The 12,529-nt window shown below is 39.1% G+C and overlaps 1 protein-coding gene across 1 annotated transcript in view; it reads right to left on the reverse strand.

Annotated features, from left to right (window-relative positions):
* The window catches only part of LOC150083126 (ankyrin repeat and fibronectin type-III domain-containing protein 1-like), a 558,629-nt gene that overhangs the window by 397,117 nt on the left and 148,983 nt on the right, over positions 1-12,529 (reverse strand). The gene's annotated exons all lie outside the window — the stretch shown is intronic.

Raw genomic sequence — 12,529 nt, forward strand, 5'->3', positions numbered from 1 at the left:
CCCCATCGCAGAATGCTCGTGGATTTGGAGATGCCAAACGGAAATGAGAGAGAGCGTACTCTTGGAGACAAAGGATGCTGGTTAAGGGCGGTGTTGAAGAAGGAAACTGAAGGAATGTACAGAGACAAAGAACTGTAATTACACTTTAATGAATGAATTCCATCACTGAATATGGAAGAAAACTCTTAAGCATACGTTTATTGTGTAGCAGCACTAAAGGTAATAAGTCAGGAAGGGAAAAAAAAGAAATTTCTGCATACGACATTCACAGTAAATAAAGCGATAACAAAATTCGGGAAAACTCTGCAAAATGCGGCACCTTACAATCCAGAATTCTTTAAAATCCGGTACTTATTTTACAATCCGGAATATTAAGAGATCTTGATGTCAATCCGGCAATATCAACGATGACGTGTGTCCATGAGAAAAAAGGATGATATTTCTCTATTTTAGTGCTATTACCTATTCAGTAAGCTTAGCGCAACTACTCTTACAAATTAAAGCTATGTGGCTAGTCAATTCAGCACGTGGGTGAGACGGGGTGTAACCAGTGTAATCCCACTTTAGGCCAGCTGAGAGCGAAGAAATAGAAAATGCCCAGTGTGGGTACAACTGGAAAAATGTGGTTAATCTTCTCCATAATCAGCAAATTAGCTCAAGTGCATAAAGAATAGTCATAATGACATAGTTATAATACAACCAAGGCTTGTATTGACAATATAACTATAACAGGAAGAAAACCACAGGCAGTTCAGTCGTGCAATCGGCCTTCTCTCCCGCAGAATCAGGACAGGGTTTGAAAACAAGCGACCGTTAGGCCGCCTGTTGTTCCCCACTCACTTCAGTCATGTAGCTCGTCAACTGCATAACTACTTATAATGGCGGCTAAAAGAAAACTTGGTGATTATTACGTGCGAGAAATTGAATGAATTTCTCGGCAGCATATTATTAAAATCAAAATGTCACCTAAACTGACAAAGATTTCATATGTCTCGTTGTAATTATTCCTTAAGAACAACAGCATACTTTGACTTTTCTAAACTTACCTCCTGATAGTTAAATAGTTATGGAGGCAACCTAATAGTTACCTACGTATAGTTAAATCTCTGTAGCGTTGGGAAAAAAAAAACACATGAACGGGGAAAACAAATTCTGAATACTCTAGGGAAAAAAATGCCCTTCTCAACAGTTCGTCTCAAGAAGAAAGAGGACTAACGTTGGTGTTCGCGAGCATCATCTGTTGGTTCGAACTCTGTATGTCCGAAGTGAACTTCGTTTTAAAATGAATTTGGTTCCCCTAATGAATACAAAGTGCGCAAATAAAAATCTGACAGTATTAACTGTCGTATTTGTGAAAAATTGACAGGAAGCTTAACGTTGAGAACGTTAAGCTATGAATTCTAAAGAAATCATTCAACAGCCAAAGTTCCATAAGTAACTTATAATTTGAATTAAGCTTTATCAGAATCTCAACGTGGGAAAAGAAAATGCAGCTTCAAGAAATGAATCCTATATACACTTCATTTACAATGGAAGCAAAATGTTGTTTCAAAAAAATTGCCTCAAAATTGAATTACAATATCTAATCAGCGCACCCTCGTGTGTAGCACATCGATATGATCAGCCTCCTCCCCACGTCGGGTGGAAAAGACCTAAGTTCATTTCCACAGGAAAACTAAGGATTTTCGGCAAGCAAACAGGAAAATCGACCACAGAATACACCGCATAATATGGCCCTTAGTGGCAGATGCGGCTAAAACTCTACAACAACCAACCAATCAAATCAGCGTATTTTCCAATAAAAATTATCCGTGCCGCCTTCTGCGCGGTAGCACAGTAGTATCGTCACCATCCTCCCAACATCAGATGGAAAAAGCTCAGGTTCGAATCCCGTCAATGACGCCAGTGACTTTTATGGGCTTTTTTTTCACTCCGTGGCTGAGTTAGTCGGTCTCAGGCGTAGATAGCGAAGTTTTCCCCCGGAACCAGGGTTTTTCGTCCAGAAAAGCAGGCAAATCGACCAAAGAACACACGCAATTTACAGACACAATTCACATGGCTAGATGATATAACTTTCCGGGTGACCCTAATAAATAGGTTTTTATTATTTTCTTTTAACCGTGCAGCCACATTTATAATACAAAATCAGAAGGAAAAAAATAGATTAATCTCCCTCCTCGCATTGACGCTGTCTATTGCACAAAATATTAAGATGATCCTTCATATCACAGTTAATATCCCACCGACTGAAAAGCATTCCAATTACAGCAAAACTGTAATGAGTGCTATATTAGCAGTACTACTGTTAAATACGGATCTACCGCAATTTCGATTATCAGAGCTTACTATCACCAAGTTAGTTTTCGTACAAATTATTCTATCACTGAACTCAGCCAGTACGCACATTGGTTTTTCCATAATCTCTCAGTAGACCCCGCTATGGTTCTGATAATACTTACAATTTACTCACATATAGCAGCTTTGACTATTGATAATTTCGTCAGAACTGGCAAGCTAATACTGGTCTCACTGGTCCCAATTTTTCGCAAATATGCCAGTTAAATCGTATCAAACTTCCGATTCGCGCGCTTGAAATGCATCATGTGAACTAGATTCAGTTTAACAAAGTCCTCTCCCAACATTTTATTTATGAAAACCCCAAACACCAGAGGTATTAGAACCTATAGTACTTAATACCGTGAATGGGTTGGAGGTTGAGAAGATGAAAGAAGATATTTATTGACATTAGACTTCAGTTTCTGTAGATTCTAATTTTCGGGAAATGCGTATGAAGGAAGGTTGTTCCAGAAAACAAAAGTTGAATGAATAAATATGGAAGAAGAAAAGTTGGTTTTGTGAGTTTGAAGTTGGATAGTAAAAGGTTTTTGACTAGTTGCGGCACGTGTTCGAACTGCTATGAGAGAGAGAGAGAGAGAGAGGAATTACGTAAGCCAATTCAGAACAGTGCCCACGGAAGTATCTGTAGAAAGGCATGCAGCAGAAACAGAAAATCTATGAAACAGAGAGTGGCGAGACTCCGTTAGATATGAGTCATTAATTAGCCTAACTGCCCTCTTCTGAATGGAATGTAGAAGAAGCCTGAGAGAGGTTTTAAGGGACACCTCCCCTTAAAAGATGTGGAAAAAATATTCCATGGTAGGGCGGATTTGTGATTTGTACAACTGTTCGAAAGAAAAGTAACGCCGAGAGCGAAAGAGTAAACCGAGTTTTTTAGATGCAGAAGAAGCAATATTTGTGATAAGCTTATGCCAAAGTGAGATTAGAAGTCAGGATAATTCCAACAGAGATATACACTGGTGTGCAAAAATTAAGGACCAACACTATTTCTAAAGGTTACAACCACAAAATCAAACGAAACAGCCTGTGGCAATTTGTATAACTGTGGCCGTTTAGTAGAAAGCTGGTTCACATGCAAATATTTGAATCGTAATGAGAGGACTCACATAAACAGATAAAAGCAGCAGTTATGTGCAAATTACCGAATGATGAGCACGATTGTTACAGACGTTCGATTGGTTTCATACAGTGCTACAGACAACGAAATGGCCAGTAGACATTTCGTTGTCTGTAGCACTGTAGACAACGAAATGGCCATTAGACATTTCGTTGTCTGTAGCACTGTAGACAACGAAATGGCCATTAGACATCTGGATGACTTTACCAGGGGTCGAATAATTGGGAAGCTCGAGGAAGGTCGAAGTGCGAGGTGTGTGGCTGCAGAGTTCGGTATCGCCCATAGCATTGTCTCACATGCGTGGTTAGCCTTCAGAATGACAGGTACAGCTGTTCGAAGGACCAGTGGTGGTTGTCCACGAAAAACGGCGCCCAGTGTTCACCGCTATATACTCCAGGCCAAGAGGGAGCGACACCAGACAACGGAATCCATTGCAAACCAGGTACACAGGACATCGCCGTTTACTGTGGCCAGGCGACTCCACAAAGGTGGACTGTTTGCCCGACGGCCTGTACGCCGTGTCCCTTTAACACCTGCCCGTCGGAAACACCGTTAACAGTGGTGCATCGAACACAAGAACTGGACAGCAGCGCAACGGGGTAAGGTATTCTTTACTGATGAGAGTAGATTCGGTCTCAACAGCGATTCTGGACGTCAGCTAATCTGGCGAGAGGTTGCCACACGGTACCACCCCGCAAACATCACTGAAAGGGATCGATATGGCGGTCGAGGTGTTCTCGTCTGGGGAGGCGTTATCTTGGATGGATGTACACAAGTACATCCATCCATACAACTCCAGGAAGGCGGTACTGTAACCGGTGCACGGCTACTGTACTGAGGTAACCTTCCCCATGTGCGTCTGTTCCGAGGTGCCATTGGCCCCGAGTTCGTGTTTATGGATGATAATGAAAAATCACCACATTGCACTGCAGCTGTTGAAATGCTTTTGGAAAGTGAGTACATTGTTTGTATGGATTGGCCTGCCAGTTTCCTCCGATCTAAATCCCATCGAACACATATGGAACGCTCTGGAGAGACGCCTAGCGGCACGTCCACACCCACCAGAAAATGTTCACCAGCTGAAGATGGCGCTGACAGAGAAATGGACAATGTTACCGTAAGAACTTATCAACAACATTGTTCTAAGTATGGATAGGCGGTGCAAAGCGTGCATCGACATTAGGGGGGGGGGTGACCATATCTCCTACTGAGGACCACCTCTTTGTTCCATCTTTGGCAGTGATGCATCTGTATCATGGCAGCCAGTGCTATGTTTCCATTTTTGAATAAAGTCTCTCTGTATTGTATTGTTTCCTTCATCATTTCTGTACCTCACGAGGTTCCTTTGGTATGCTTTTCACATATCCAGGCCACTCCTTTGAGAAGCTACAGGTGAAAACCTGACTGGTCCTTAAGTATTGCACACCAGTGTATGATCTTGCCTAGAAATCGGAGTGTTATCGAAGATAAGCGTAGGAGCAGAAGAATCCTTTTTGCGAGATATAAGACAGGACTGAGTTTCAGACATACACCATTTGAACCAAATGACAGAAGTCCAATGTTAGGACTCCTGGTCCTTTTCGTATTCTCACATATTTTAACATGTACTTCTCAATAAACCGTTGAGAAGTACACTTTTTATGGAAACTTCAAATGTTAATCAATGACGAAAAGTATTTTAGTAACACGACGAAAGAACTGAAAAATGCTTTCGTCTATTTTTAATTTTTTTTTTCAACACAACAATGATTAACACCATACGGAGGGCAATTTTCAAAAGATAAGCTGTGCTATTTCATATGAAAGCCAGTGTCTCGAAACTTACAGACAATGCTATAAAAAATTATCTAAGAAGAACAGATACTTCATTTTTTTAACCTCCAATGCGAAAATATTTTTTTCTTTGAAGCACATTCATTGATATTCTTTCTGATGCTGTACTGGACCTGCATTTAAAATTGAAATTACCGTACATGACAACACTTGCTGTTACTATTCACTATCATTTATATACATTCAACAAACTGAACTATTATTTACATTTTAATCACTAGTAAGTAGCTGAGCAGTCAGCTCAAGAATGTAGTATTTTCGTAATCGTGTTTAGAGATGTAAATAAGTTCCGTTGGCGCTTAGTGTTCATTGAAATGCGCTTCTCCAAAACGCACAACCACTTCTATTACCTCTGTAAAACAAAAATCCGGCATTTCTGAATCCCTAAAAGTGCACGATTTTAAAGAGTTTAATGTAAAAACGGGGAGGACGGGGTTCAAAAGAACAGAACTGCTTTAGAGCAATTATGGAAAGGGAAAAAAATAACGAAGAATAATAGTAGAAATCTGAAGACTGAAGAAATCTTAAACAATTAAAACTGCTGAAATATCTTAAACGCCGATATTTTTATGGTTCATAACGAATTGTAGAATTATTTCTTCCAAAATGAAGAACTATTCACTATTCTTAGAAACACATATTGAAGTCGACAGCTTAACGCCTTAGCCAGAATGAAATAACTTTAACAAGCATATTGGTGGTAGCTCAAAAGTAAATAGTGCATAAAATTCCAGCTAATATACACTATGTAACATATTGTTAAGCCATTGTTTACATATGCACACTGGTGTTCAAAGAAAGTGCATCACCCCTTAAAATTGTAATTGTCGTCCGAATAACCTAAGTATATGGCAATATATCTTACAGATTACATCAGATAAGATTTACACGCGTAGGTAATGACGTAATATTGCATCAGCTGTTACTTTCAGCTATACAAGCACGCTCTGCAAGAGTTGCAGTCATTCCTTGCTTGTGTCAGGATGGCGAGTTACGTGCAGTTGACGCCACGAAGAAAGAGTGCTATGTTTGCTTTACGTGAGGAAGGATGTTCTTCCCGTCATATTGCTTATACAGTTTCTTGTAATCAGTCGATAGTGAGTAGATTTCTTTCCAAACTCAAGAATACTGTTTCTGCTGATAGGAAAAAAGGAACCGGACGCAAACGAGTCTCTACGGCAAAACAGGACCGCGTTTTGAAGCGCTTATGCCTTAAAAACCGTAACGCTTATTCATCTGAGCTGAAAAGAGAATGGGAAGAACATACAGGAGTGGTACTTTTTACCACTCCTGTATGTTCTTCCCATTCTCTTTTCAGCAAGTGCAGTGCAGTAACAGTCAGAAAACGCCTCTTCAAAAATGGACTTGTATCCCGTAATCCTAAGAAGAAGGCCCCCCCCTCACAAAAAAATTAAAATGGCCCAATTAATTTGGTGTAAGGAGCATGTCCAATGGACCTCCGAGCAGTGGAAGTCAGTTATTTTCTCGGCTGAGAAGAAATTCAACCTGCATGGCTCTGATGGGAGACAAACGATCCGCCGTAGACGTGATGAAGAATACCATCCAGACTGTACGGTGTCTACAGTGAAATTCCCTACCAGCCAAATGATATGGGGGTGCATTTCGTATTGTGGAGGTCACCTGCAGTTTATAAAAAGTTCCCTAAATGCCAATGGATATTGGAAGACAAATTGCTGCCAACCATTAGAGACCATTTCAACCTGCCAAGTAACTGCATCTTTCAGGACGACTCTGCTCCTTGTCATCGGGCGAAAAGTGTAAGTAGGTACTTCTGTAGTTACTTTAGCTTCATTTCTGCATTAGAGGTGCGACAGTAATGTATTTACATTTGTTAGAGGTGAAAAAATGGTTGGAAGAACGGTCTATTACAACTCTTAGCAGGCCAGGAAACAGTCCGGACCTGAATCCTATAGAGAACTGTTGGCATCGTGTGGAATCTGCAATTGCCAGAAAGAAACCAAAGACCCTTCGTGAACTTCATAATTCGTGTTTAGAACCACGAACTATCAGTTGATTATCTTCAGAAATTGATCTTGTCAATGCCTGGACGTTGTGCTGCTGTCATCAGGGCCAGAGGCGGTTCAACTAAATATTAATTTGCACCTGGTGAATTTTTCATTTTGTTTTCCATTTAAAATGATAAACTGAAGCAAAGTGAGGACTTCATGACATTTCAGCCATAATTGTCGTGTTTACCAAAACTGTTGTATAAAGGTTGCAAATGCTCATTTTGGAATATTTTGAGAGCACCTGTCAAATATTACTTAGATTTGCCTTAACTATTAATAAATATCTTTTGTTTTTATTTCTATTTGCGATGCTAGTCATTAATGTAACATACCATCGCGAAAAAGGGTTATAAATATGAAATTCCTAGGTGATGCACTTTCTTTGAACACCAGTGTATATAAACGAGTATATCGCAAAATTCATGGCATTATACCATAAGGTTTGAGCATAATATACAAGCAATATATACAGAGTAGGGCGTCAATTTATTTAATAAACTCCACTCCTCGTGATAACCCCATACGGAGAAATACTGCTAAGTGACTCAATTAAATTTATTTCATGTATTTTAATTAAATTTTGGTTAATATCATAAAATCGGTTCCTTGTCACGAGCTTCACAATGATATATATCGTTGTAGATGCAAAACTCGAAGTCATAATCGTGGAGTAACATATTCAATAAAGGCTTTAGTAACGTACGATAGATTGATTAAAGAGAAGTGCTGTTGGTGGCGTGAGCTGTTCGCATGAAACTCATTCCAGCGTTGTATTTGACGGCATCCGCGTAAGCCTTAGCAGACTGATAATCTGACGCGACAGAGAAGCTTCTCGGTTTATTTTTGAATGCAGTTTATTCTGTTCTTCACATAATTGCAACTTAATTATCACAGCATATGGGATTATCCTCAACAGTGGATATGCTGCCAAGTTACCCAATATACTGAGATCCGGGAAAGTGAATAAGCCCGCAAGTTTTAAATGTATACTATTTACTAGTTGAAGATTAGCTTGAAAACAACTACAGAACAAAAATTTGGGTTGATACCTTCTACCTTCTCTATAATTCAAGGTTAACACTTTAAGAGGCACCAGAAAGATAACTAATTGCCGCAATGAGAGAATTCCATGTCCACAGCCGACAACGCCTGTTCATTTCTGACATGTTTGTTATTTTAATTTACTCTTGTTGTTTTTTTTTTAATTTTTTTTTTATTCTCAAAATTTTCGTAACTTCATACCGAATCTCCAATTTTATTATTGCCATACACTGTTCATGTTTTGAGTTTTATAATCCCATTGTAACTCATAAATGAACCGTAACTGAGTAAACTCCGCCATCACATTATTATCCTGGGGTGAGACGATGGTGGTCTCAAACTAAATAAATAAAGAAATAACATACTCGTGCCATAATAATTAAGTCCCAACTAGCTTCCAAGCCCACCTAACATGCACAAAATTTAATTCATTACAATGAATTCAGTACCTTTCCCACAAGTTGCAGCAGTTATTTCTTCTGGTGTTCATAGTTCACATGGGGGAGGCCCCCCATGTAGACGTCACGTACAACAAATAATATAATACAATAGCCATAGCTAGCATAATGAACTTATTATCTTCACCATATTCGACTCCCAGTGAACGGATTTTTGTGAAATTTTATACGTGGGCCATTTCGTTGAGCCATCCCATATTTCATTAAAATCAAACCAATAGAAATTCGAAAATTATTCTTTCTTTTTTCCCATACATATCACGCAGGCTAAATATATACCGTATATTGCGTCTGAAGCAGTGGATATTGTCCTTGTTGCCTTGCACTGATTAGTGAAATGAATGGGCAATGTGACGAATGCGCCGAAAAGTATTTTTTCTCGAGAGTCGCATAAGAGTTTAATAAATTAATAACCATCAATTATTTCTATTTGCTAACACACCTTAAATGTAACGCACTGCATATATTAATAACTTGTTTGTTAAGTTTGTAACAAAAAAAAAAAAAAAAAAAACTCCATGTGTACCCCTGTAGGCACGAAATATGTTTTATTTTATATGAAAACATCCTTAGGAATGGTACACTTGAGATTGTATTTTAAACACTTTTCACAATTCGATAGTAGACGACGAAAGAAAATAGAAACCAATTCAATTTTTAAAATCGAACAGTTAGAACCGAAGTTATGAACGATGTAACGTTTTATGCTCACGCCCGCTACTTACTCTACAGAATCAATGTTAGTGACTCAGTTAGGGTTATTAGAGTCATCTAGGAAGTGACGTCATTTCCGTCACAAATCGGGTTTACTGAAGTCTGAAAAATTTAGCAGGCGCCGCAAAAATGTTTTCTCATCAAAAAATCAATTCCAGATGGAATTGAGAAAAAAAAAAAACGCAGAATTAACGTTATCAAACCTCTTTAAATAAGTACAGAAAACCTCTACTCACAATATTAAGAATGCTAATATTCTGAGTAGTTTTAGAATATCAGTATCCTGAAGTAACCGCCTGAAACCAAAGTACTTCTAAAACCAAAGCCTATTTAGATGTGCGAGAAGAAACTGCCGTGATATCGTGGAAGGCAGACTTACCTTAATCTCTGATCAGTGTAAATAAAAGGAGGATGAATTATGAATGATTTATAGTGTCATCCATAACATTATTCTATTTCAGTTACCCTCAAAATGTCGATGAATGCTCTAGAGCAGGCATCGACATTTTGAGGGTAATTGAGCACGTGTGCCACCAGAAGGCGCGCAAGATTTTATGCGGCATCCTGATGCTTATTCGAATTGCTTATTTTTACGTTCATAAATCGGCCACGCATGTATGAATAAAAAAGTTCACACGCATGAAGATTTTTATTATCGTAATGATCACAAATGACACTCACAAGGTCGCAGACCCCTGCTTTAAAGCATGAAAAATATATCAAGCTGACGACTAGCAATAACGTGGAAAGGGCTACTTACTTTTTATTACTGCAATCAATAGTACAGTATGTGGGACTATCCAGCACCCTCAACAAAATATTCTTGAAATAGTTCACGTCTGCCATATTAGTTTCACCAAAATGAATGCGTGTGAATAAAGAAAACCTACATAATGATAATAATAAAATATAAATACCGAAGCTAACATGCAAGAGCTAGGACTTAGACAAGCACAACATATGGAATCCTTACAAAACTCGAACCCGCCAATGAGATAGAGAAGGAACCAGACAAATCACGCTATAAAATGATGACTATTGACCGACCATACAAAAACCTTTCGCTACTTTCCATATAGACGTTTCGGTGCTCATTGGCACCACATCAGTGGGTAGTTTAGGCATAGACTAAAAGACGTGAGAATGAACAGAGTTATGCTCACTAACAAATCAGTGAATCTCACTCACGGAGAATCACTGATTTGTCAGGCGAGTTTGTTCAGATTCTTTATATGTTATGTATAATTTGAGGTCGTCTGCATATAATGAAAAATCAGTGTACCTTGCGAGGAAATATTCAAGGGCAGCGGCGAACAGTAGACCGGACAGGACATGAACTATGCCTGCTTCTCACTGACGAAGCGCAAGAGCCGAAAACAGCTGTATAGGGCGTAGCGAAAAGTTTTTGTATGGTCGCTCAACAGTCATCATTTTACAGCCTGATTTGTCTAGAGGCCAAGCTCGAGGCCCTTCATTAGCCGGTTTCGGCTTGACTCATTATCCAAGGCATCAACTTGTAAAAAGGGTTTATGTAGATAATAGCGCGAAAAGGCGTTTATTCGTAAAGTTCATACGTAATTCTGCAATGGTAAGGCGCAAGAAATGAGAGCATTTGGGAATTTTCAGTATCTAATTCCTGCCTCTGTGATCAAGTGGTCACTGTGGTTTCCCAAAATTTCTTTTTTTATATGTCTGTATTCACCAAAAAGTTTGTAAGGATGGAGGGGTTTCTTTTCAGGCAGCAGTTGCGCCTTACCACCGCAGGATTCTATGCTGGTGTGCTTCCTCGGGTAAGTGCAGCCACCTGCTTGTCAATAGTATTTTTATTTTGCTGTTTTCATTATGTAGGTTTAATTTTTGATATGTTAGCGTACAATTTTCAGTTAGCACCTCTCTAGTAATATTTGTTGCTATTTGCAGCAACAAATTTTACAACAAATTTTGGGGCAAAAGGGGAAGGTACAGGAGGTAGATGATAGGAAGACTTCCACTTGGAGATAGAAAGAACAAGGGGATAATTGGGGTACCCCTGTAAAGGCAACCCGCCTTCTCCTGTTAACATGGGGGGGGGGACTGTTAAGAGGCAGACACAGAATTAGGGTGGTAAGGCCCACCAAGCGAAAAGAATGGGAGAGAGGATGTAGGGGACAGAATGAGCAGGGCCTCTGGGAAGTGGTGGAAAAAGAACAGCACTGCGTCAGCACAGCCACGAGGGGCTTCCAAAAGATGGTTCAGAGATAGAGAGAGAGAAATCGTGAACACAACCCATTCTTCTACCATCAGAAAAAGGAAAAGTACTGTGGTGGCCTGATAGTAGCATCATGATGGAAGGCCGCGCCGATCTATATATCCTTGAGGAAGGCACCATAACTGTTCAAAAACACAGGAATGAGAATCAGATGTAAGGACTTTAAGAAGTGAGAGGTGTCATGGTTTCTGAATTCATTCCACGGACAGTATTGCTCTTCGACATAATACTCAGCTAGTCGAATTCATTCGAAGAGAGAATATGGTCTTCAGATGGAGCGGATAGCCATATCTACCGACCTGAATGCGACTGAGTATACGGAATACTTCAGAAACAAGAACTTCGATCTCTTCCTCATAAATCTTCCAGATCCTAAGATCTACTACTGTAGGAAAGAGGGATTTATTATCACAAGGCCCCCTTGTTAGAATACACTGAGATTTTCTGCTTAAGGTGTGATCATATTAAGTGTGATCAGCAATTTTGCTAGAAGGGTGTTTATTCTCTAACAATTTTACAATTTTTAGTTATGCAATATATCATTTTAAAAGTGTCCAAAATAATATATTATCAATATCTATCACAATTTATATGCAAGTTGTTTAGCAATTCAATTTTGTTGCAGTTCATGTTGTTTCATAAAAATTCGCTTTCACAAAAGACCCGATATAATTCTATCAAGTTTTCATTCTATCTCAAATGATATAATGGGATTTATATCATCTGATTT

The sequence above is a fragment of the Mastigoproctus giganteus genome, chromosome 7 (genome assembly GCF_048544385.1).
Source record: "Mastigoproctus giganteus isolate SK-2022 chromosome 7, ASM4854438v1, whole genome shotgun sequence".
In the NCBI taxonomy this organism is placed as follows: Eukaryota; Metazoa; Arthropoda; class Arachnida; order Uropygi; family Thelyphonidae; genus Mastigoproctus; species Mastigoproctus giganteus.